The sequence below is a fragment of the Hyperolius riggenbachi genome, chromosome 1 (assembly GCF_040937935.1).
Source record: "Hyperolius riggenbachi isolate aHypRig1 chromosome 1, aHypRig1.pri, whole genome shotgun sequence".
Lineage (NCBI taxonomy): Eukaryota > Metazoa > Chordata > Amphibia > Anura > Hyperoliidae > Hyperolius > Hyperolius riggenbachi.
Window position 1 is genome coordinate 627,263,896 of NC_090646.1, and position 21,452 is coordinate 627,285,347.

General features: G+C 43.9%; 1 protein-coding gene across 3 annotated transcripts in view; it reads left to right on the forward strand.

Annotated features, from left to right (window-relative positions):
- The window catches only part of PDE4D (phosphodiesterase 4D), a 1,320,537-nt gene that overhangs the window by 785,783 nt on the left and 513,302 nt on the right, over window positions 1-21,452 (forward strand). The gene's annotated exons all lie outside the window — the stretch shown is intronic.

A 21,452-nucleotide genomic window follows, 5' to 3' on the forward strand; every position in this document is an offset into this window, starting at 1 on the left:
CACAATATAGACATATGACTGGTAGGGACTAGATTGTGAGCTCCTCCGGACAGTTAGTGACAAGACTATATACTCTGTACAGCGCTGCAGAAGATGTTGGCGCTATATAAATACTAAATAATAATACTAAAAGGTAAACCCGGGAGAGGAAATATTTTACAATGGGCAAACGCTGATTCAATCGATAAATATTGTAAATAAGCAAGTTTTTTTTTACTACAGTTCATCTTTAAAGCGTGCAAATTTACCACCCAATTATCCGTACTTGGTCTTTTGGAGGATAGTTGGGTGTGTGTATGCGTGACAAATGACTAGTCGAGTGACTGATAACAGGCTGGCTGCCCGATCTAACTGGCGGATCAACTCACTGGGCTGTTGGGCTGATATCCTGCAGTTGGCCACGTGTGTACAAGTCGTTTGAACAAGTTGTAATGGTTTTAAATGTGGCTATATCATGCAGTTGTCACTTGGCTTGCATGCACAGTAAGCAAATGAGTTGGCCACTCAGTAGTTGCATGGAAAATGCAAGTCGCGCCCTCTCATGTCAGCTTCGATGTGCGTTTTTGTCTTATCAGCTGATTTAAGTTCTGATTTGCTGGTCTTGATCATGTTAAACTAGAAAGTCATCACAGCAAATCAGTCAGCTGATAAAACTGATCACATGCTTCTCCATGAGTTCTCTTACGTATTGCCAGCCTTAGAGCTTACGAAGTTCATTAGCACCAGTTTTGATGCCAGAATAAGGATGTTGGAGGAAAGCCATGCAACACTGGGAGCACATTCTGATGTCCCAGTGCAGTGGTAGGGAACCCTGGCTCTCCAGCTGTTAAGGAACAAAGTCCCACAATGCATTGCAGGTGTCTGACAGCCACAATCATGATAAAGGCAAATGCATGCTGGGATTTGTAGTTTTATCACAGCTGGAGAGCCAAGGTTCCCTACTGCTGCCCTAGTGGAAATTAAAGGGTATCTTCTGCCTAAACATACTGTCATTAAGTTACATCAGTTATGTTAATTAAAATAGATAGGTAATCTAATCTCTTACCCACCCTGTTTTAAAAAAACAGGCAAATGTTTGTGATTTCATGGGGGCTGCCATCTTTTTGGTTGAGAGGTGACAGGGAGCATGCCGGTTACAGCTGTCCTGTGTCCTGATCACCCCTCCCAGCTGCACGCACTAGGCTTCAAATCTCAAATTCAAAACTCATGCAATTTTGGCACAACATTTTGAAGTCCCATCATGCTTTGCACAGCATCAGGGGAAAAATGCCCAGGCAGTTTTCTTCTGTACAGCTAAAAATGAGGCTTGGGTAAGAGTTCTGATGCTGTGAAACTGTTAAGGAAACACCAAGCCTTTTCATTGCTACTGAGTAGATTTTTGGTCTAGAGGTTCACTTTAATCTAATGCTCATCAATGGAGCCGCAGATGGCTCGATTGATAATTTCCGACGTGTCTGATACCCCGCTGGATCGATTCTGCGCTCGATCCCCGCGGGCGGACAATGGGGAGAAAACGAGCAGAAGATGTGGAGCGCCCGCGGGTACTACCGGGAATCGATCCGGGCGCCCGCGAGGACGTGGCGGGAGTCGATCTGGCGGCTAATCGAGCCGCCGGATCGCATCATGTATTCCCAGCATTAGGGTCCCAGTAGCACAAGAGTGCCAATCATTTTTGCCTTAAAGGGAACCTAAACTGAGGGTATGGATTTTTCCTTTTAAAATAACAGTTGCCTGACTCTCCTGCCGATCCTGTTTCTCTAATACTTTAAGCCACAGCTCCTCAACAAGCATGCAGATCAGGTGCTCTGACTGAAGTCAGACTGGATTAGCTACATGCTGGTTTCAGGTGTGTGATTCACACTACTACAGCTAAAGAGATCAGCAGGATACCAGGCAACTGGTATTGTTTAAAAAGAAACATCCATATCCCTCTGTTTAGGTTCCCTTTAAGCTGACTTGGTGTTTCAATCTAAACACGCAATTACCTTTTTTGACTTCTGAAAGTGAGTTGTAACCTAAACCAAGCAAGTACAACATCTGCAGAAATCCAGAAAAACTTGTGTGCCTCTGAGATGGAAATTACAGGAATGCAGAGGGAGAATGGGACATACTTTGATTTAGTAACTTGTCCTATAGTTTGTCCTTTAAAATATTGGAGAAGAGAAGGATGTTGTAGGTTTGAGCTGTCAAAGCGCAGACAGGGTGCGGAATAATGAGTAATGAATCTCACTTTCTCCTTGCAATGTCAAACGTATCAACACAAATGAAACAAGACTGCCTTATAACTGTCTAAAACCAGATTGCATCCTTTTGCTTCACAAGCACAAAGAGCATGTTCTAAATTGTGACTTTTTTTTTTTAAGTACCACGATCATGAAAATTGTAAAATTTAAAATGCATGTAAACCTACATGAGTACATTTCTTCCTGTGTAAAATGAGCCATAAATCACTTGTCTTCCATGTTGCTGTCACACTAGGTAGTAGAAATCTGACAGTACTGACAGGTTTTGGACTAGGCCATCTCCTTATGGGGGATTCTTGGGGTTTTGTTTATTTTCAAAAGCACTTGGACAGAGCAACTGCCATTCCCTAACTGCCAACAAAGTGTGCAGTGAGCAGGGAGGCTGACCAGCATCTTTATATAAATCCTTTTTAAGGAGTGCATTTGTAAAGAATAAAGGCCGTGCTGAGAATCTCCCATGGTGAGATGGACTAGACCAAAACCTTTCACTTGTCAGATTTCTACTGTGACAGCAACATAGCAGAAAAGTAATTGATGTGTCATTTTATTCTGGAAGAAACATGCTGCTTTTGTGTATGTTTACATGTATTTTACATTTTACATTTCTGTGATAGTGGTCCTTTAAGGATGCTAGGAAAGATTGAGGAAATCAAGCTATCTAGCTTTGCATAGGCCTACAACCGTTATCAGGCGTAACCAGCTGGGTGGCGATATAGTATCCTAAAAATGTCTGTTTTCCTTTGACTAAGGATTGAACTTCATCCCAATCAGTAGCTGATGCCCCCGATCTGAGAAAAGGAAAGTATTTCTTGTGGGAAAGGGGGCATTTGTATGGCTGATATTGGGGTGAAACCCCTCCCACCCCCAGTGTGATGTCAGTACCATGGTGCTGACAGTTTGCGGTCTATGAACCTCATTGAATTGTGGGAAATGACATCGATTTACAGCTGCCAATCAAGGCATATCTCCCTCTGTGGAATGTTGTGCAGAGATCACCTGGCTAGGCTAAAGATGTCACCTACTGTGATAATAATCAGAATGTAAATCAGGGGTAGAAAAGACTGACTAATGAAATATGTAAAAAAAAAAAGCAATTGTTTGTTTACAGTTCCTTTTTAACTTTAAAGTTGAAATTGGTACAACCTTGTAAAGAACATGGTATATTCAGTGTCCTGCTTTGAGAAAAGTCTGTAATTAGGCTAGGGTCAGGCTTGCCAAAAATCACAGGTGTTTTCTGTGAGTGGGATCCATGATCAGGAAGGATACAGCGGGCCCTGTCCAAAGGTTTAATAGACCACTGAAGCGAAAGGTTTATGGAGGATGCCAAATTTCCTTTGTAAGCAATACAGCCTGGTGCACACCAGAGGTGTTTTTCTGAGCGTTTTTGAGTTTTTAAATCTGCTGCTAATGTTATCCTATGTGTCTGTGCTCACTGGAGCAATGAGGTTTTGTAAAAAACCCTATAGCATTACATTGGGAAGAGCTTTTGAAACCTCTAGCGCCCAAACGCAGATTTAAAAACTCAAAACACTCAGAAAAACTCCTCCTCTGGTGTGCACCAGGCCTACCAGTTGCCTGGCTATCCTGCTGATACTCAGCCTCTTATACTTAGCCATAGACCCTGAACAAGCATGCAGCAGATCAGGGGTTTCTAACGAGATAAGCTGCATGCTTGTTTCTGGTGGTGGTCACACTTAGCTAAATGAATCAGCAGAGCTGCCAGGCAACTGGTATTGTTTAAGGGTCTGGAGTAGGGTGCAAGCCTGATGGGGCTGTAGAGGAGTTCCACAGGATGGGGGAGGCTCTAGTGAAGTCCTGTAGTCATACATGGGAGTGCAGTATACATGGGGTGGTTAGGAGGAGGTTGTTTGAGGCGCAGTGTGTGGCCAGGTGTGTATCTGCTGTCCAGGTCAGAGATGTAGGTCAGGCAGGATTTGTGTATTGACTTGTAGGCTAGAGTAGACGATAGGATCTAAAGCTGATCATTGGCCAGTAGAGAGTTGCATTGTGGAGTTCTGGTGATGGAGCGGTGGGAAGTGTAAATGAGCCTGGTACTTGACCATGGCGGTCATTATCAGGATTTTTTTTTTATTTTTTTTACAGGGCTGTGGATCTAGTACAAAAATCACTGTCTCCTCAGTTTATGAAACCACCAAATCCAAGCTGCTAACTTGTAGTTAAGCCCCTGATCGTGCATTTAGCTAAACTCCTTTGCAAGTAGGGTTCCGCTGTAGCTGAGTTGTATAGTGGCACAAGCTGGTCATGCTACTGCAGTTACCATATGGTTGACACATGGCATGATTTTCAAGGCTGTGCGGGAAAACTTTGAAGCGGTTCAATTCTTCCTGATGGTCTTTCTAAATTCTGGTCTGAGCAATATCTTTTATTTCCATTTTTAGAAAGGGGCAGAACTATTAGTCATCTCCAGTATTGCATAAGACGACATTATGTCCAGTTTAGTAGTTTGGCCAAGACATTCTTTCCAAATTAGATTTGAAGAGTAGTGACATCATTGTGACATCTACAGTTACCATTATGCTGCTACAGTAGAATGGTTTAGTGTAATTGTCCTTAGAAAACTGTGTGTGTGTGTGTGGGGGGGGGGGGGGGGGGGTGTTGAGTGCTAAAAAATGGCATGTCTGGCATTGCGGTTTCAGTCTGATCATGCATGACAGTTTTTACACTATTAAACAAGCCTGCCATTAGAATGGATACTAATTGGGTTATGCGTCAGGGAAGCGCACCAAGAACATCTGGGATTAATGCAAAGTGAACTGCGGGCCGTTCATTTATTATGACACTCCGATAATTGATATTGGCGCTCAGTCTTCACAATTGATTCAGCTGTGATTTATTTATTTTTCACTACAGAAGACAGTTGCAAATGTGGGGAATTTTATTTGATGGGTATAAATCAAATGTTGGCTTTGCAATAATTAGAGTTCTAAGGCAGAAAACTAGTTTAGACACTGAAACGTTGTATGTGTATTACGGATAAATAAAGGAACATTGGTGGCAAAGAATAAATTCTCATATTTTAGTTCTTATAACATTGCATCATTCTCTAATATTTGCAGTTTACACACTACTCAGCATGCTAAATGATTTTACAGAGCAGGCTAGTGAACTTTTGAACTGTTTTCTGCAGGAAAAAACAGTGCCAGAAACTTGAGATAAGCTTCATAAGACAGAGCTCTCTGACTTTGAAAGTCGTGGATCTGTGGCTTTTGCTTGGATAACTGGAGTTTCTGAATTCTTCCTGTACTGGAAACAATATTAGACTTATGACTCTGCTCCTAATGTTTTATTTCTTAGCTGTACTACACATACACAATCATTTATATTTTTTTTTCTGATGAGGCTGATTTATTTACTTTTACACCATGCACATTGCCTGGCTGTGATTCTGATCCCCCTCCCTCTAAGGTTAGGTTTAGTGGTACATTACAGTGCAGCATAATGGCCGCTTTGCAACATACCACTGTGAATTGCCAGAATTTGCCACTAATGTTTATCACTTGTGCTGGCAAGCTACGTTGACCTCCCATTTTCTTCCTTCCTATGATGTAGGTGGTTTAGGCACTTAGTGGGAGAGGGGTTAGGCATAAGTGGGTGGTGGTCGGGGTAGGCACTTGAAGGGTCGGTTAGACAAACTTTGGGGGGAGGGAGGAGGGGGGTTAGGCAGTTAAAGGGCAACTAAAGTGAGAGGGATATGGGGGCTGCCATATTTTATTTCCTTTTAAGCAATACCAATTGCCTGGCTATCCAGCTAATCCTCTGCCTTGAACATTTTTGCCATTATCCCTGAACTTGCATGCAGCAGGTGAGGTGTTTCCGATACGGTCAGATCTGACAAGGTTAGCCACATGCTTGTTTCTGGTGTTCAAACACTACTGCAGCCAAATAGATCAGCAGGGCTGCCAGGCAACTGGTATTGCTTAAAGGAATACTGTAGGGGGGTCGGGGGAAAATGAGCTGAACTTACCCGGGGCTTCTAATGGTCCCCCGCAGACATCCTGTTCCCGCGCAGCCAGTCACAGATGCTCCCGCCCCACCTCAGGTTCATTTCTGGAATTTCAGACTTTAAAGTCAGAAAACCACTGCGCCTGCGTTGCCATGTCCTCACTTACCCTGATGTCACCAGGAGTGTACTGCGCAGGCATAGACCATACTGGGCCTGGGCAGTACGCTCCTGGTGGCATCAGCGGGAGGCGAGGACACGGCAACTCAGGCGCAGTGGTTTTCAGACTTTAAAGTCTGAAATTCCAGAAGTGAACCAGAGGCGGGGCCAGAGCATCGGTGAGTGGCTGCGCGGCACAGGATGCCTGCGGGGGACCATTAGAAGCCCCGGGTAAGTTCAACTCTTTTTTTTTTTTTTTTTTTTTTTTTCCTCCGACCCCCTACAGTATTCCTTTAAAAGGAACTGAATCTGACAGCCTCCATATTCTTGCTTAAGTTGTCCTTCAAAGGTTGGGTCAGTAATTTGGAGAGGGGGATCTTGTTCGTCACTTAAAAGGGCAAGTTATATTGGTGGGGGGAGAGGCATTAGGCTCCCTGCATACTGCATGCTATTCGGATTTATTTTTTTAATTGGTTTTTACATACGATTCAGATTTTGAATCATTACTGCATGCTGTGTTCTTTCCTCCGTTTTTTGTTGTTGATTGTATGCAGGCAAAATCTGAATTGCAAATGCGAATCGGAAACTGAATCGGCATCGCAAAAGGAATTTGCAGTGTGCTGGGAGCCTTAGGCAGGTTCAGGCGAGAGTTGAAGTGAGAATGGATGCATGTAGTGCATAGGAAAAAATTGGTTGACTAAATTACCAGTACGTTGTAGGTAGCAGCACCACACGGCAGCCCAACTCACGCAGTACAGCTGCAATACGTACTGTGGTGCCAGTCTACTGCAGGGGATGAGTTGGAATAAAAATATCAGTTTCCGGCCTCTTGCACACTGCAAGTGATTCCGATTCAGATTCCGCTTTTTAATCAGTTTTTACATCCGATTCAGATTCCGATTTGCAGTGTGCAGGGAGCAAACTGCAAATCGGAATCGGATGTAAAAACTGATTAAAAAGCAGAATCTGAATCTGAATCGCTTGCAGTGTGTAAGAGGCCTTCACTGTTAAAGCATTGAGTGCCGGCTGCTGTCTAGTGACATATTTCTGCGTGGGCATGGCCTATAATCAGGCTGTTCTCTGGGGTATCCCCTTACTCCCCTCATCACAGAACGCAGCTTGTGATCATAAATGAAATGTTCTGCATCAAAATAGCCTGTTCAGTCAGTCTATTACAGATGTCACAGTGAGTCAGCTCGTCATTTATCTGCCTGTGTGTGGCAGTCGTGTATGCAGCGCCTGCTGCTAATTGGAGGCACAGAGTAATTCAGATCCTGCCAGTATGCAAGCCTGGCATCTAGGGACCACAAGAGGCTAATTGCAGACCTAGATATAGCAATAGACCATCTGTTCCCGATCTGTGAGTGCACTGCGAGATTGTCACCCTTCATTTAGTGAGCCTCCCTTTGTCTGGAACAATATCTCTCATGTTGCTGACAATAAGGTATGAATGCTGCAGGAAGGCAGAGTGCTGCACAGATTACCTCCCAGTCAATAACAGGCCAGCAATACATTTGTTCCATGTCACTAAATGGTCCACACTTTCCAGTCTGATGGGCTTTTAGGACTGTAACCTTTGATCTAATGTATTAATAAATCATTTCCTGTATGTAATTGTTCAGACTGAAATGCGTTGATACGGAATAAAATGGCATGTAGTGTATGGAAGTGTACGGGGCTGAAACAGTAAAGCAGCCCATACACTCAGCCGATTTTCTGGCCGACCGATCGATATCGATCGATCGCAAATCGGTTGGCCAATCGACCGATCGACGGCCGATTTCGATCGATTTCGATGGATTTCCATCGAACTTGCAGGGTGGAAAATTTAGGTCGATCTGATGAGATTGCTTATCAGTTTGCATTGGCCTTAATGGAAATCTGATGGCAAAAAAATGCCATCAGATCGAATTTCAACAGATTTCAAACTGGAATCTATTGGAATTCTATCCTGGTAAAAAATGTTCTAAAAACGCATCAGATAGATCATCAGATGCATTTCTTATCTATCTTCTGCCAATCTGACGAGTGTATGGGCACCTTAACCACCCTGGCGTTCTATTAAGATCGCCAGGGCGGCTGCGGTAGGGTTTTTTTTAAATAAAAAAAAAAACTATTTCATGCAGCCAACTGAAAGTTGGCTGCATGAAAGCCCACTAGATGGCGCTCCGGAGGCGTTCTTCTGATCGCCTCCGGCAGCCAGAGGTAACACGGAAGGCCGCAATGAGCAGCCTTCCGTGTTTGGCTTCTCCTGTCGCCATGGCGACGAGCGGAGTGACGTCATGGACGTCAGCCGACGTCCTGACGTCAGCCGCCTCCGATCCAGCCCTTAGCGCTGGCCGGAACTATTTGTTCCGGCTGCGCAGGGCTCAGGCGGCTGGGGGGACCCTCTTTCGCCGCTGCTCGCGGCGGATCGCCGCAGAGCGGCGGCGATCGGGCAGCACACGCGGCTGGCAAAGTGCCGGCTGCGTGTGCTGCACTTTATTTGATGGAAATCGGCCCAGCAGGGCCTGAGCGGCAGCCATCGGCGGTGATGGACGAGCTGAGCTCGTCCATACCGCTAAGATGGTTAAGAGTGTAATGATGTACTGCAAGTCTTGAGGTCCTACAGAAGTATTCTAAAGGTCTAGTATTGATATTGCTAGTGTTATGCAGAATGGGGTAGAGTTCTTCTTAAAGGGAACCTAAACTGAGGATATGGGTTTTTCCTGTTAAAATACCAGTTGCCTGACTCTCCTACTGATCCTGTGCCTCTAATACTTTTAGCCACAGCCCCTGAACAAGCATGCAGATCAGGTGCACTGACTGAAGTCAGACTGGATTAGCTGCATGCTTGTTTCAGGTTTGTGATTCAGCCATCATTGCAGCCAAAGAGATTAGCAGGACTGCCAGGCAACTGGTATTGTTTGAAAGGAAACATCCATATCCTTCTCAGTTTAGGTTCCCTTTAAAGGAGACCTGAAGTGAGGGATATGGAGGCTGCCATATTTATTTACTTTTAAACAATACCAGTTCCCTGGCAGACATGCTGATACGTTTGGCTGCAGTAATGTCTGAATAACACCAGAAACAAGCCTGCAGCTAATCTTGTCAGTTTCAACAGTGTCACGCCTGATCTGCTACACGCTTGTTCAGGCTCTATGGCTGCAGGTATAATGCCTGGTACACACTATGCAATTTCCTGTCAGATTTCGGGTTGAAACAATATTTTTAGACAAGTCTGATCTCTGATCATTTTTTGATCGAAAAAAGGATTGGAAATCAGGTCGGACCTGTCTGAAATCAGTTTGACCCAAAATCTGACGGGAAATTGCATAGTGTACCAGGCAATTAGACAGTGGATCAGCAGGACTGCCAGGCAACTGGTATTGCTTAAAAGGAAAAATCTATGGTAGCCTCCATATACCTCTATTCAGGTTCCCTTTAAGTAGAAGCTGAACTGAAAGTCAAAGTAACCATACGCAGGTCATACTTGCCTCCTGTGTGGTCTACCCCTCAATCTTTCTCCTCTCCTGCGTCCCATTTGTCCACTGTGATCAATGGAATTCTGTCCTCCATTTTGAAAATGGCCATTACCCCTTAACAGCTTCCTGGTCAGCGCACTGTTACACTGTCATATCACCCACTTGAGCCATAGGAAAACATGGACATTACCTTGCACATTCAGTTGTAACTGACAGCTGCTGATCTATAACTGACAGCAACTGGTATATTTCAGTTCTGACAAAATATTGTCAGAACTGGAAGGGATCACTAAGAAGAAAATGGTGAGCTTTTGACGGGAACAAACGGTGAGGCAAGTATGTAATATTCATATGCAGCTCCATCGTGTTTGTTTAAAAAAAAAATTACTTGCTTCAGGTTCCCTTTAACCACTTAACCCTAACTGGACGAAAATTTTCATCCAGTTAGGCTGCACACACTACCGCGGGTCGCGCGCGCTCCCGCGGGCCCCCCGTGCGCGCTCCCGCTCCCGGCCGTTAGCCCAGCGATCAATGAAAGGGATTATAAATCCCTTTCACTGTTCGGACCCCTCCCCCGGAGAAAAGACAGCGTCTCTTCAGATGCTGCGGCTTTTCTGAGATCAAAAAGTTCCCAGTCTTCATACTTCTTCCTGGGAGCGAGATCGATCGCTCCCAGGACTTTTTGACTGTGGCCATCTTGTGGCCAAATGGCAAACTACACCAAAAAGCACTTTGTATTGAGTAAATACACTTTTAAACATTTAAAATCCCCTGTTTACCTCCCACACAAAAAAATACCCACATACAAGTTTTAATAAAAAATAAGATATTACAATAAAAAAAACCTAGTTACCTAAGGGTCTGAACTTTTTAAATATTCATGTCAAAGGAGTATATCAATATGGTTTATTAAATTATGGGTTTCTAAATAGTGATGGACGGAAATTAAAAAAATGCACCTTTATTTCCAAATTAAATATCGGTGCCATACATTGATAGGGACATAATTTAAATGGTGTAATTAGCGGGACATATTGGTAAATAAAGTACGTAGGTTTTAATTATGGTAGCATGTATTCATTTCAAGCTATAATGGCCAAAAGCTGAGATATATATTTTTTTTACCATTTCTTTCTTAATATTCCTGTTAAAATGGATTTAGAATTCTCAGCAAAATGTATCACTCACAGGAAGCCTAATTGGTGGCGGGAAAAACAAGATATAGATCAATTCATTGTGATGAGTAGTGCTAAAGATATTGGCAAATGAATGGGAGGTGAAAGTTGCTCAGATGTAACATAAATCTCAACCCTGTAGGCTGAAGTGGTTAAAGCAGAGCTTTAGGCCGATATGCAAATTTTCATGCTGGCTTATGAATCTCTATGCAAATTTTCACGTGTAGCGCCTTTGCAATCATTCCACGGAAAACCAATGGACTAGCTGTAAAAATGAATCATGCTGTCAGTTTCTCCCCACCCAGAACCCCAGACACCTAATTTCCCAACCAACAGACCAATTGCTCATTAAAGGTATCGCCTGCCCTAAACTAAGTGAGAACGGATCCCTTGGCATCTCCCGTGGCAAGTTGCCATCGATGAGCGTAATGTAAACTGTGTAATTCCTATGAGCTGTTGGCATTTCACAAGCCCACGCTAAATTATAGGCAAATAGATCACCGCCAACAGCAGTTGATACATTATAAGTGGGAAGTGGTCCCTGGCTTTGTGAACTATAGTTTGCATAGATTGCTAAAGAGAAGTGCTGGACTCTGCTTCTGTATGGAAGCACTACCTGACACGACTCACACACGACACAGCCCTGCCCTGCAACCATTTCCTACAGTGGAAAATGTAGATGCCAGTGAGCTGGGATATGTAGAGAACAGTAAGGGGTGGGGTGGGGGGGTAGTGCGGCAGGGCTTGTGCAACTCTTAGAGCAGTGGTCCTCAAACTAAGGCCCGTAGGCTGAATGCAGCCTGCCGAGGCTTTTTTAGTTTTTTTTTATAAAATTTTTATTGAATATGATGTAAACTCAACATTATGACAGATATCAATTCGGCACAAATAAAATTTTGAGGTGGTCAGAAACGGGAGTGAAAAAGCAGGATGCTAAACAAGTTATTATTACCAAATAGTGTTGCAATAAAGCTAACCTTTCTAGTAACATTACAGTAAACTCTATAACAGTGCTCTGTATAATCGTTGGAGGAGGTAGAGCTCTTGAGTAGCCACTTCTCAAGCACTTCCCAACTGTATATAGAGGTGGAAGGTTGGAGAGGGCTTTATGGACGGGTCTTCCCAGAATTGAAGACATTGTTTAATATTCGCTTTAACCAGGCATATCTTTATATGATTAAAGGGAACCAGAGATGAACGTTTCACACAAAATAAACGTATCAATCGATAGCTTGTAAAGAATAAATGCTCTACCTGATAATTTCGCCACTCTGGTGTGCCTTTTTTAGTGTTTTTATCCAATATTGCTCCAGGAAAAATCAAATATGGCCGCCGGCTCATATCCCTTCTGCTTCCGGGTTATGAGTTGTTCTGGATGTGCTGTCTAGGCTATATGAGACTAGGCTGCTGCAGCCTTTAATCTGTGTGCTTTCATTTTGGAATGATGTGCAGCTGCCTGTAGTAAGTGTCTGTCATAGGAATGAAACTGCAGTCATCTATGCTGAGAGCACACAGATCATATTGCAGGCTTGCAGCCATACTTGTCTGTTTCAGAGATTCTCTCTCTCTCAGCAGGAGCAGCCCCTCCCATGTCATCACAGCTCTCAGTATGCAAAGCAGGAAATCTCAGCCAGGAGGTGGCAGGCTTGGGGTTGAAAAGACTCTACAGAAGAGTGACTCAGCTATGATTCCAGGTCAAACCTAGACTGAGCCAGTCAGGGTTTCTTATCACAGCTGCTAAGACTAATTAAGCAGATAAGAATGAAACTAAAAGCAGGGTAGGTGTTTACTGTCATGTTCCCACTGATAAATGTAATAAAATACATGAGGGTGCTTGTCTCTGGTTCTCTTTAAAGATCAGCTTACTATACTAGTATTAGGTTTGTAGGTTTCTTAACCACTTTATGATGCAGTGTGGCCGATTTATTGAGAAGTCGTAGTTATATGGTATTACATACAAATAACCAAAATACCCAAATTAACCTTATCAAAACTATAAACTACTATGAAGAGCTGCTTGGAGTTGTATTCTTGAAGACCAAGTACCTTATATTGGATTTTAAGATGGTTTCACCTAGGGAAATGGGCTTTGATAAAGATTAGCTGAGTTGCTAGCTCTAGTTCTTATAATTAATTCTAACTGTGTAGATTGGAATTGACCAGATTTTGCTAATGCGTCCATGATATGGGTTCTATGGATTTCCAGTTTACTGTTCCAAGGTAAATTGCCGCTAAGAGCAAGTGACATACGATAAATAGCTTCTTTTAGGCTTCTTGCACACCAAGACGTTGCATTAGGTGCCACGTTAAGGTCGTATAACGTGCACCTAACTCAACGTATGGTACTGCAAGAGCCGACGGTAGAGTGAGCCGCGTTAGGCGGCTCGAGTCCTATAATGTCTCCCAGAGTGGCGCTGATTGGCCAGCGGGACCACGTGATGCGGAGCGAGACACTCCGCATCACGTGGTCCCGCCGGCCAATCAGCGCCCGCCAGTGCAGTGAATATTAAGTAGCCATGTGCACGGCTACTGTAGCTGGCTCTCCCCGCCTCCTCTCCGCCCCCCCACTGCGCATGTGCAAACAGTCTAACGCGGCTATAGCCGCTCCAACGCCGTAACATGCTGCACTTTGCACAGAACGTGCAGCGTTACATGTAACGCAACGTGGGCTGTGTGAACAGCCCACTTGTGTTACATTGCTGTGCGTTGGGGGAGCGTTACAGGCGCACTAACGTGCGCCTGTAACGTCTTGGTGTGTGAGCAGCCTTACTCCCAAACAATCTCCAACGTGCTGGAAATGTAACCATTCCCTGGGTACACTAAAACACATGTGGGATTGTCATTTGGCAAGATCACTATAGGACCCCCTAGAGATCTTCCTAAAAACACTTATTTCGAGTAACTTTTCACTGAAGCCTGAACTAGCACTACTCATGATTGGTCTCGAAAATCTTAACCCCTACAACCTTTCTAGGTATTAGGTACCATTTTGTGAGTAGTTTTTGAAATTGTTCCCAGTGCATAGCACAATGTCGCCGAGGCTTTTTCACTGGCCCCATGCAGAAAATGTATAACTTATAGATGCAGCCCACTGTACCTTTAAAGATTTGCGGCCGCATACAAAATAGCTATGCTGGCACAAGCTGTAGAAGCCAGTGAGCAGTAATTTGCAGGCTTTCAATCCAGTGATACATCAGGTTGTCACCTGGGTATGCTTCACTGTCTGGTGCATAAAGACTCTCTTCGAACGCCACATGACTGAATGGCTGCTGCTGGGAGTCCTCCTCCAGGCATGATTGGGGGGAATCAATACCTAGATTCAATGTCGTTTTTTTCAACATTTTATGCATGTTGCGGCCCCCGGCAGTCTGAAGTATGTTGACCCGGCCCTTGACTGGAAAAGTTTGTAGACCTCTGTCTTAGAGCATAGGAAGATTTCGATCCAATGAAAGCCAGGAGGTCCCCAAAATTAGCTGGGTGGAGCCACCCTGCTAAAGGAGCCTGAGGAAGAACGTCATCAATCTTTCTACTCTCCCGAGTCCTGTTTATCTGCTGTGATCAATGGAGTTCTCAGTCCTTATTTTAAAAATGGTGATGACCCTGTAAGTTTCCTGGTCAACACACTGTTAAACTGTAATATCGCCCCCTTGAGCCATAGGGAAACCTACCTTGCACATCAGTTGTCCTTTCAGTTATAACTGACAGCAACTGATATTTCAGTTCTGACAAAATCTTATCAGAACTGTAAGGGATCACTGTAATGCTGGGCGCACACAGATTTTCTGGCCGATTTTACTGTCAGATCAATAATTTCCAACATGTTAGATTTGCTTTCTGATCGATTTCCGAGATATATAGACAAGTTACTTGTTATAGTTAGTTTTTCATCTCAGATCCGCTTTAAAGAAAACCTGAACTGAAAATTATAAAAAAACAAAAACAAAAAAACACACAAGTCATACTTGCCTCCCTGTGAAGTCTACTCCCCAATCTTTCTCCACTCCTGCTCACTGTTTGTTCCATTGATCAATGGAATTCTGTCCTATTTTAAAAATGGGTATTACCCCATAACCGCTTCCTGGTCAGCACACTGTAAAACTGTAATCTTGCCCAAGTGAGCCATAGGGAAACATGGGCATTACGTTGCTAATCAGTTGTCCTTTCAGTTATTACTGACACCAACTGATTGACAGCAACTGATATTTTTCAGTTATGACAATCTTGTCAGAACTAGCAGAAATCCATTGTTAGAAGCAAATTACATTTGTTTGCTAAAGAATGTTTCTCCTCTGTATGTCAGTGTATATAAGCTGATGTTTTTCAGTTTTGGTCAGGAACCAGTCCGACGAAGGCTTTTTATAAGCCGAAAGCTCGCTGTTTATCCATCTCTAAGTTAGCCAATAAATGGTATCATCCTGATTCAAAATTCCTTGCTTTTAGAAGCAAATGGTGAGCTTGTGAGAACTGATGGCAAGGTAATGGGTAGTTAAAATTTCTCTGTTCAGGGTTACGTTGAGCAGTCTGACACTACTGTTCTCTGGACAGAAAGTTGTAAATATGCAAGATCCTATTGTGGTGGTAGAGGCAGTATTGTCTACTCCAACATTCAGTAAATTGTAAAAATAAGCATTAAGTCTAGTTTGTCCCTAGTAATGGCTTGCCTCACCCTGATTCTTTTGTTTCAATAGGTCTTAATTTTGTAACTAATCAAAAACCGTAGATTGGTATGAGCTCCTCTGACGGGGCTCAGGATAGACAAGTAGCAAAACCTCACTTCATATCCCAGAGTGATTTAGTAGAGAAGGCTGGATGACCTCATGGCCTAGGCCATTATGACTGTCATGGAAATGGAAGGAAACAAGAGTATATCTTTTCCTAGTAGAGAAGGGCTATGATTTTGTGAGGTTTCATTAAATAGCCTGTTTAGCTTAGAAACTGTTTTACTCTACCTACACGCCTGTAGAAATGGACTGATGAGCCCTCTCCATGTGTATTAGAGCGCTCTGGGTCTGCGGCGCAGTGGAGGTGCTTGCCTCCAGTTCATCTTCTCCCAGTTCATTGTCACTTAGATTCATTAGTTCCAGAAGCCATTAAAATGCTTTTAGTGGTGATGAATTGTATGCCATGAACTGCAGCTGGAAATAGAGCATGCTAATGCCGGGCATTGATCAAACTGGCACTGCTGCCACAAACTATTTGTAAACTTAAATTTTTTTTCTTCCCTCCTTGCATTTTTATTCTGGAAATTTGCTTTTAAATGAAGCAGTACTAAATCTTTCCCCTACAGGATTTAATAATTTCATAGTAAGAGGTGAGATGCACATGAAGAGCCTGAATCCCCAGCTTTGAAACTGCCATGTTTACTTTGTCAGAGTTGCTTGTCTTGCTTATCACAAAGTGCCAGGCTTACTGCAGCATTTGTATGCCTGCAGTAATTAAGGCTTGGGGCTCACTGGTCATTTGAGCTTGTAGGTATTGACCGCCACCATCCAGGATTTAAGTATCATGTGCTCTTTATTTCAGAAGTCTTACAGCATATATCCTATTGATTCAGACTCTCCTCACTTTTTACATCCGCCATGCTGAGTTCAGCAGGCTCCGCCCTGCACACAGCATTAGTCACCAGTTTGAGGGTGGGCGGTGGCAAGACATCTCTACACTCCGTCACAACCTAATCAGGTCCACGTGGGAGGCGCTGTCGGGAGTCTGGTGTGGGGAGGGCCCAATACTCGCCACAGGCAGTGGTGAGGTTTTATAGAGTAGGCGGCATCTGTGTGGGTTTGGCGAGGCAAGGACCTCACTGATTTTGTTTAGGGCTTTGAGCCCAGTGTTTGGCGGTTTTCTAATTGTTGTATATTATATAAAAGGCTGCAGTAAGAATATGCCTGGTCAGCTGTGACGTACAGAGGTACTGACTCAACCTTTGAAGCATGAGGTCATGAGTTTGACTCTTGGATCATGGAAAAAAATGCAGTGTTCATGCAGTATAGCTTCAGAGAAGCTTTATTTGAAACGTTGCTGATAACTCTCAGCAATTCCGAAAATACTAGATAAATTTCAATTGGGGTGATCTTCTCTTCAAACCCCGATCTATCAAAGTAGGGATGGTGAATGTGCTGATTCCTAGCTGGGATTTTGAGACTTTTCGCTGAATGCTAGGAACAAAACGAAATGGCATCAAAATCACAAATGGAAAATACAGAAAAAATTTAGCATACAGTGCTTCTTGTGATCAGGTAAACTTCCATCCCCATCTCATGGGCAGCATGGTGTAGTGGTTAGCGCTCTCGCCAAATCCCAGCCATGGCACTATCTGCACAGAATTGGCATGTTCTCCCCATTGCTGTATGGGTTTCCTCTGGGCACTCGGGTTTAAATATTCCCCTAGAAAATCAACTGGTGAATTTTGATTGGCTTTTGTAGGCTCCACCTACTTTTCTGAATATTCATCCCAGTGACCAACTGTGCAGTTTGAGAAACCTGCCATAAACAGTAAGAATGGCTGCAGTTTTAATTTTCCCAGTGAAATTTGTGTTGGTCTCCGCCCACTTTTTGGTTATGGGATAAAAAGTATCCTATATGATGATCCTGGTAATGTACTGTCTGCAAATGTTCATTCAAATCCATTCAGTCATTGTTGTGTGATTAACAAACATACAAACTTTTGCATTTATACTATTGGTGAAATTTATGTATTGCCGACCTATTCCACATCACTGTACAGAGTGTATTGTCTTGTCACTTAACTATCCCCCAGGGGCTCACAATCTAATCCCTACCATAGTCCTATGTCTATGCATAGTGGGGCCAATTTTTAAAGGGAATGCCCAGCGCAGGATCATCCACCAGGCAACCTAGGCAGGTGCTTGGGGGGGGGGGGGGGTGGCTAGTGGGTGTCAGGGGGCCTACCTGCCACCTTCTCTGACCTCTCTCCATTTCAGTTTACCAAAAAGACCATGGGGGGCCCCAAATCTACCTTGCCTAGGGTCCCATTACATCTTAATCCAGTTAATGTGTCTTTGGGATGTGAGAGGAAACCAGAGTGCCTGGAGGAAACCCAGGCAGACACAGGGAGAACATACAAACTCAGTGCAGATAGTGCCCTGGCTGCGTTTGAAACTAGGGACCCAGCGCTGCAAGGTAGAGAATGCTAACCAAGAACACCACCAGTGTTGCCCAATAAAGGTGAGCAATACATTTTAAAGGGGAACTTCAGCCTAAACAAACATACTGTCATCAAGTTACATTAGTTATGTTAATTAGAATAGGTAGGTAATATAATCTCTTACCCACCCTGTTTTAAAAGAACAGGCAAATGTTTGTGATTCATGGGGGCTGCCATCTTTGTCATGGGGGCAGCCATCTTTTTGGTTGAAAGGAGGTGACAAAGGGGCAGGAGACAGTTCCAACTGTCCTGTGTCCTGATTAACCCCTCCCAGCTGCACACGGTAGGCTTCAAATGTCAAATTCAAAATGTAAAAAAAAAAATTGCACCAAAACAGCAGAAAGAGAACATCAGAAATCCCATCATGCTTTGCACAGCATCAGGGGAAAAAAGCCCAGGCAGTTTTCTTCTGTGCAGCTAAAAATGAGGCTTGTATAAGAGAAACAAAGTTCTGATGCTGTGAAACTGTTAAAGAAACACCAAGCCTTTTCAGTGCTGCTGAGTCGATTTTTAGTCCGGAGGTTCACTTTAACATGGTCCAGAAATGTTATATAAACAGACATTATTGAAAAAATATAACTTTATAGTAAAGGAGAATGTTCAGCCACACATTAATGGTACATATTGAGACCAACCTCAAGAGTCACAAGCGATTGCTTCTCTCTCTGCCACTGTGGATAGCTTTTTATAAAAGGCGTGACAGTGAAATTTCTGTTTAGGCTGCAGATGCTGTGAAGTCGCTCAGCCAGGTCTGCAGTTTAAAGTTTCTGTTGAGATATTTTGTCTAAGTCGAAAACATTAGCGAGAAATAGGATTCCAGCAGCGCTCAGGGGGATCAGGCAGCTGACAGTGCAAATTATCTGAATTTGATATTAATTGACGTCAGAGCAGGGAGAGCGCCTAGGGCAGGAGGCACGCTGGCTCCCGCATGCATCCTTCTCATAATGACTAATCAGTCATTGTGAGGGCAAGCGAAGACGCACTGCAAATTAAAAACAAAAACCTTATAATGAATTTTTCATTAGGTTCTGTTTTGTTTAATTTCAGATCTGTTCCTTGTGCAGCTATGCAGAAGCCTAGTTTTGTGAATGTGGAATTTTTAGATTGGGGATTACTGAGGAGAAATTTATCCAGACGTGTATAAAACAGGCAGACAATCCAGTGTGGCCACATTCTGGTGTGGTGTTCCTGGTCTAATGGAACCAGTGCTAGGCTTCCTATCAGTTCCCCAACCCCGTACTCAAGGCCCACCAACAGTGCAAGTTTTGCAGGAAACTACAAACCTGCACAGGTGAGGTAATTAGTCTCAGCAGAGCTAATGAACTACCTCTGTGGATTTCCACAAAACATGCACAAAACATGGGCCTTGAGGACAGTGTTGGGGAACACTGCATTAAAGGACAACTGAAGTGAGGGATAAGGTGACTGCCATGTTGTTCTTTTAAAGCGGATCCAAGATGAAAAATGTACTATAGCAAGTAATTTTACTATATATCTTATCTAAGGTTTAGATGGTTTACTCAGCAAATCTATCTGCAAACCGCTTTAACAGTTTGATTACCGTATATTCTGGCGTATAAGACGACCCCCCAACTTTTTCAGTTAAAATATAGTTTGTGATATACTCACCGTATAAGACTACCCCTCTTCCAACGCACACCAAATAAATAAAAAATACCATACTGGTGCTGTACTGTATGTGGTACCCAGTATATAGCAGTATATAGTCAATTGACTGGTTGGATTGGTCAACTCTCCCTGTCTCCATGTTTACCAGAACAGTATGGAAGAATAGATTGCACTGTGCCCATAAAATACGCCTCTTCCACCTGTCTGGCCCACCCTTGTATCCTATTTACCTCCCTCTCAGATCTCTCACATATGCGCCTGCGCCGCTTCACTACAGTCCTCAGCAGCGAGATCTGAGAGGCAGTAAGAGGATAAGGGGTATCCCCGGCATCAATGATACCCGGCGTATAAGACGACCCCCAACTTTTCAGAAGATTTTCAAGGGTTAAAAACTAGTCTTATACGCAGGAATATACAGTACTTATTCCTGTGATACAATGAGGGCAGCCATGTTCTGTTTGTCACATTACACACAGGCAAGCTGATCTGTATCTCCCACTCCCCTCTCCTACTCCCTCCTCCCCTCTGCCCCTGAAATCTCTGGCTGGTAACCTCCTCCTCCTGCCCAGACTGAGCTCCCATAAGCCCTTGCTACAGTGCCAAGGCTCTCTGGAAAAGCTGTGGGCGAGGCTTGTTTAGTTTGTAGGAAATTAGTTTTAGAACAAGGTATTTGGCTTGAGGAATGCCCTGTAAACTATATGAAAGGAACACAATTATGCAATGAGTACGTTTCTAGTATCCACTTTAAACAATACTGGTTGCCTGGAATCTTGCTGATATTTCATGCATCAGTAGTGGATGAATGACACACCTGAAACAAGCATGCAGCAAATCTAGTCAAATTTCAGTCAGAGCACCTGATCTGCATGCTTGTGCAGGGTCTATTGCTGAAAGTAATAGCAGCAGACCCAAACTTGTCCATTCTGTGCTGTTCGAATGGACCAATGTGAAGGATCCATTGGTTAAAATTGGATCCGCTCGCATCGCATTCCCCCCGTGAACCGGGCCTTAACCTTTAAAGGAGTCATCAGGCAAACTGACTAGTAAAAGATGCATGTCTGAGTTTAACCTTTTTGCCTGGTGGATCGTGTCCTCTGTTCACTTCAGAAATGTATCTATTTCCCTCGGTATGCTCCGGTCGGGGACCTGACCTCGAGGTCGGGCTCCCAAGCGACCCTGGAACTCCTTTGGTCGCGCAGTACTGTTTTCCTAGCTGCAGGATGCTAGTGCTGTTGTCTCACAATGCGCGCTCCCGTACGTTGAGGTACGGCTGCGCACGTGTACTGGAGCCGCCGGAGGAGGGATTGAGCTTGCCTTTGTCACTCGCAAGCCAAACCCTCCGCTTCAGCCGCCGCCCACAAAACCCTCCCACTTACTGTAAATTAGTTGGCAATGAGTAATACAATGTGTCAGCCACCACCTGCCTGCACGTCTCATGCACGGATGAACCGTGCTGCAACGAGTGGAAGTGTTTGATGGATGGAGGGTTTGGCTTGGAAGTGACGAAGGACAAGCTCGAACCCTCCTCCGGCGCTCTAGTACGCGTACGCAGCCGTACAACAAAGTACGGAGGCATGGACCAACTTCCCCCATACGTTCTACATAAAGGAAAGGGGAAGTTTTTACTAATCCAAGGCAAGTTGTACTTCCGGGGCA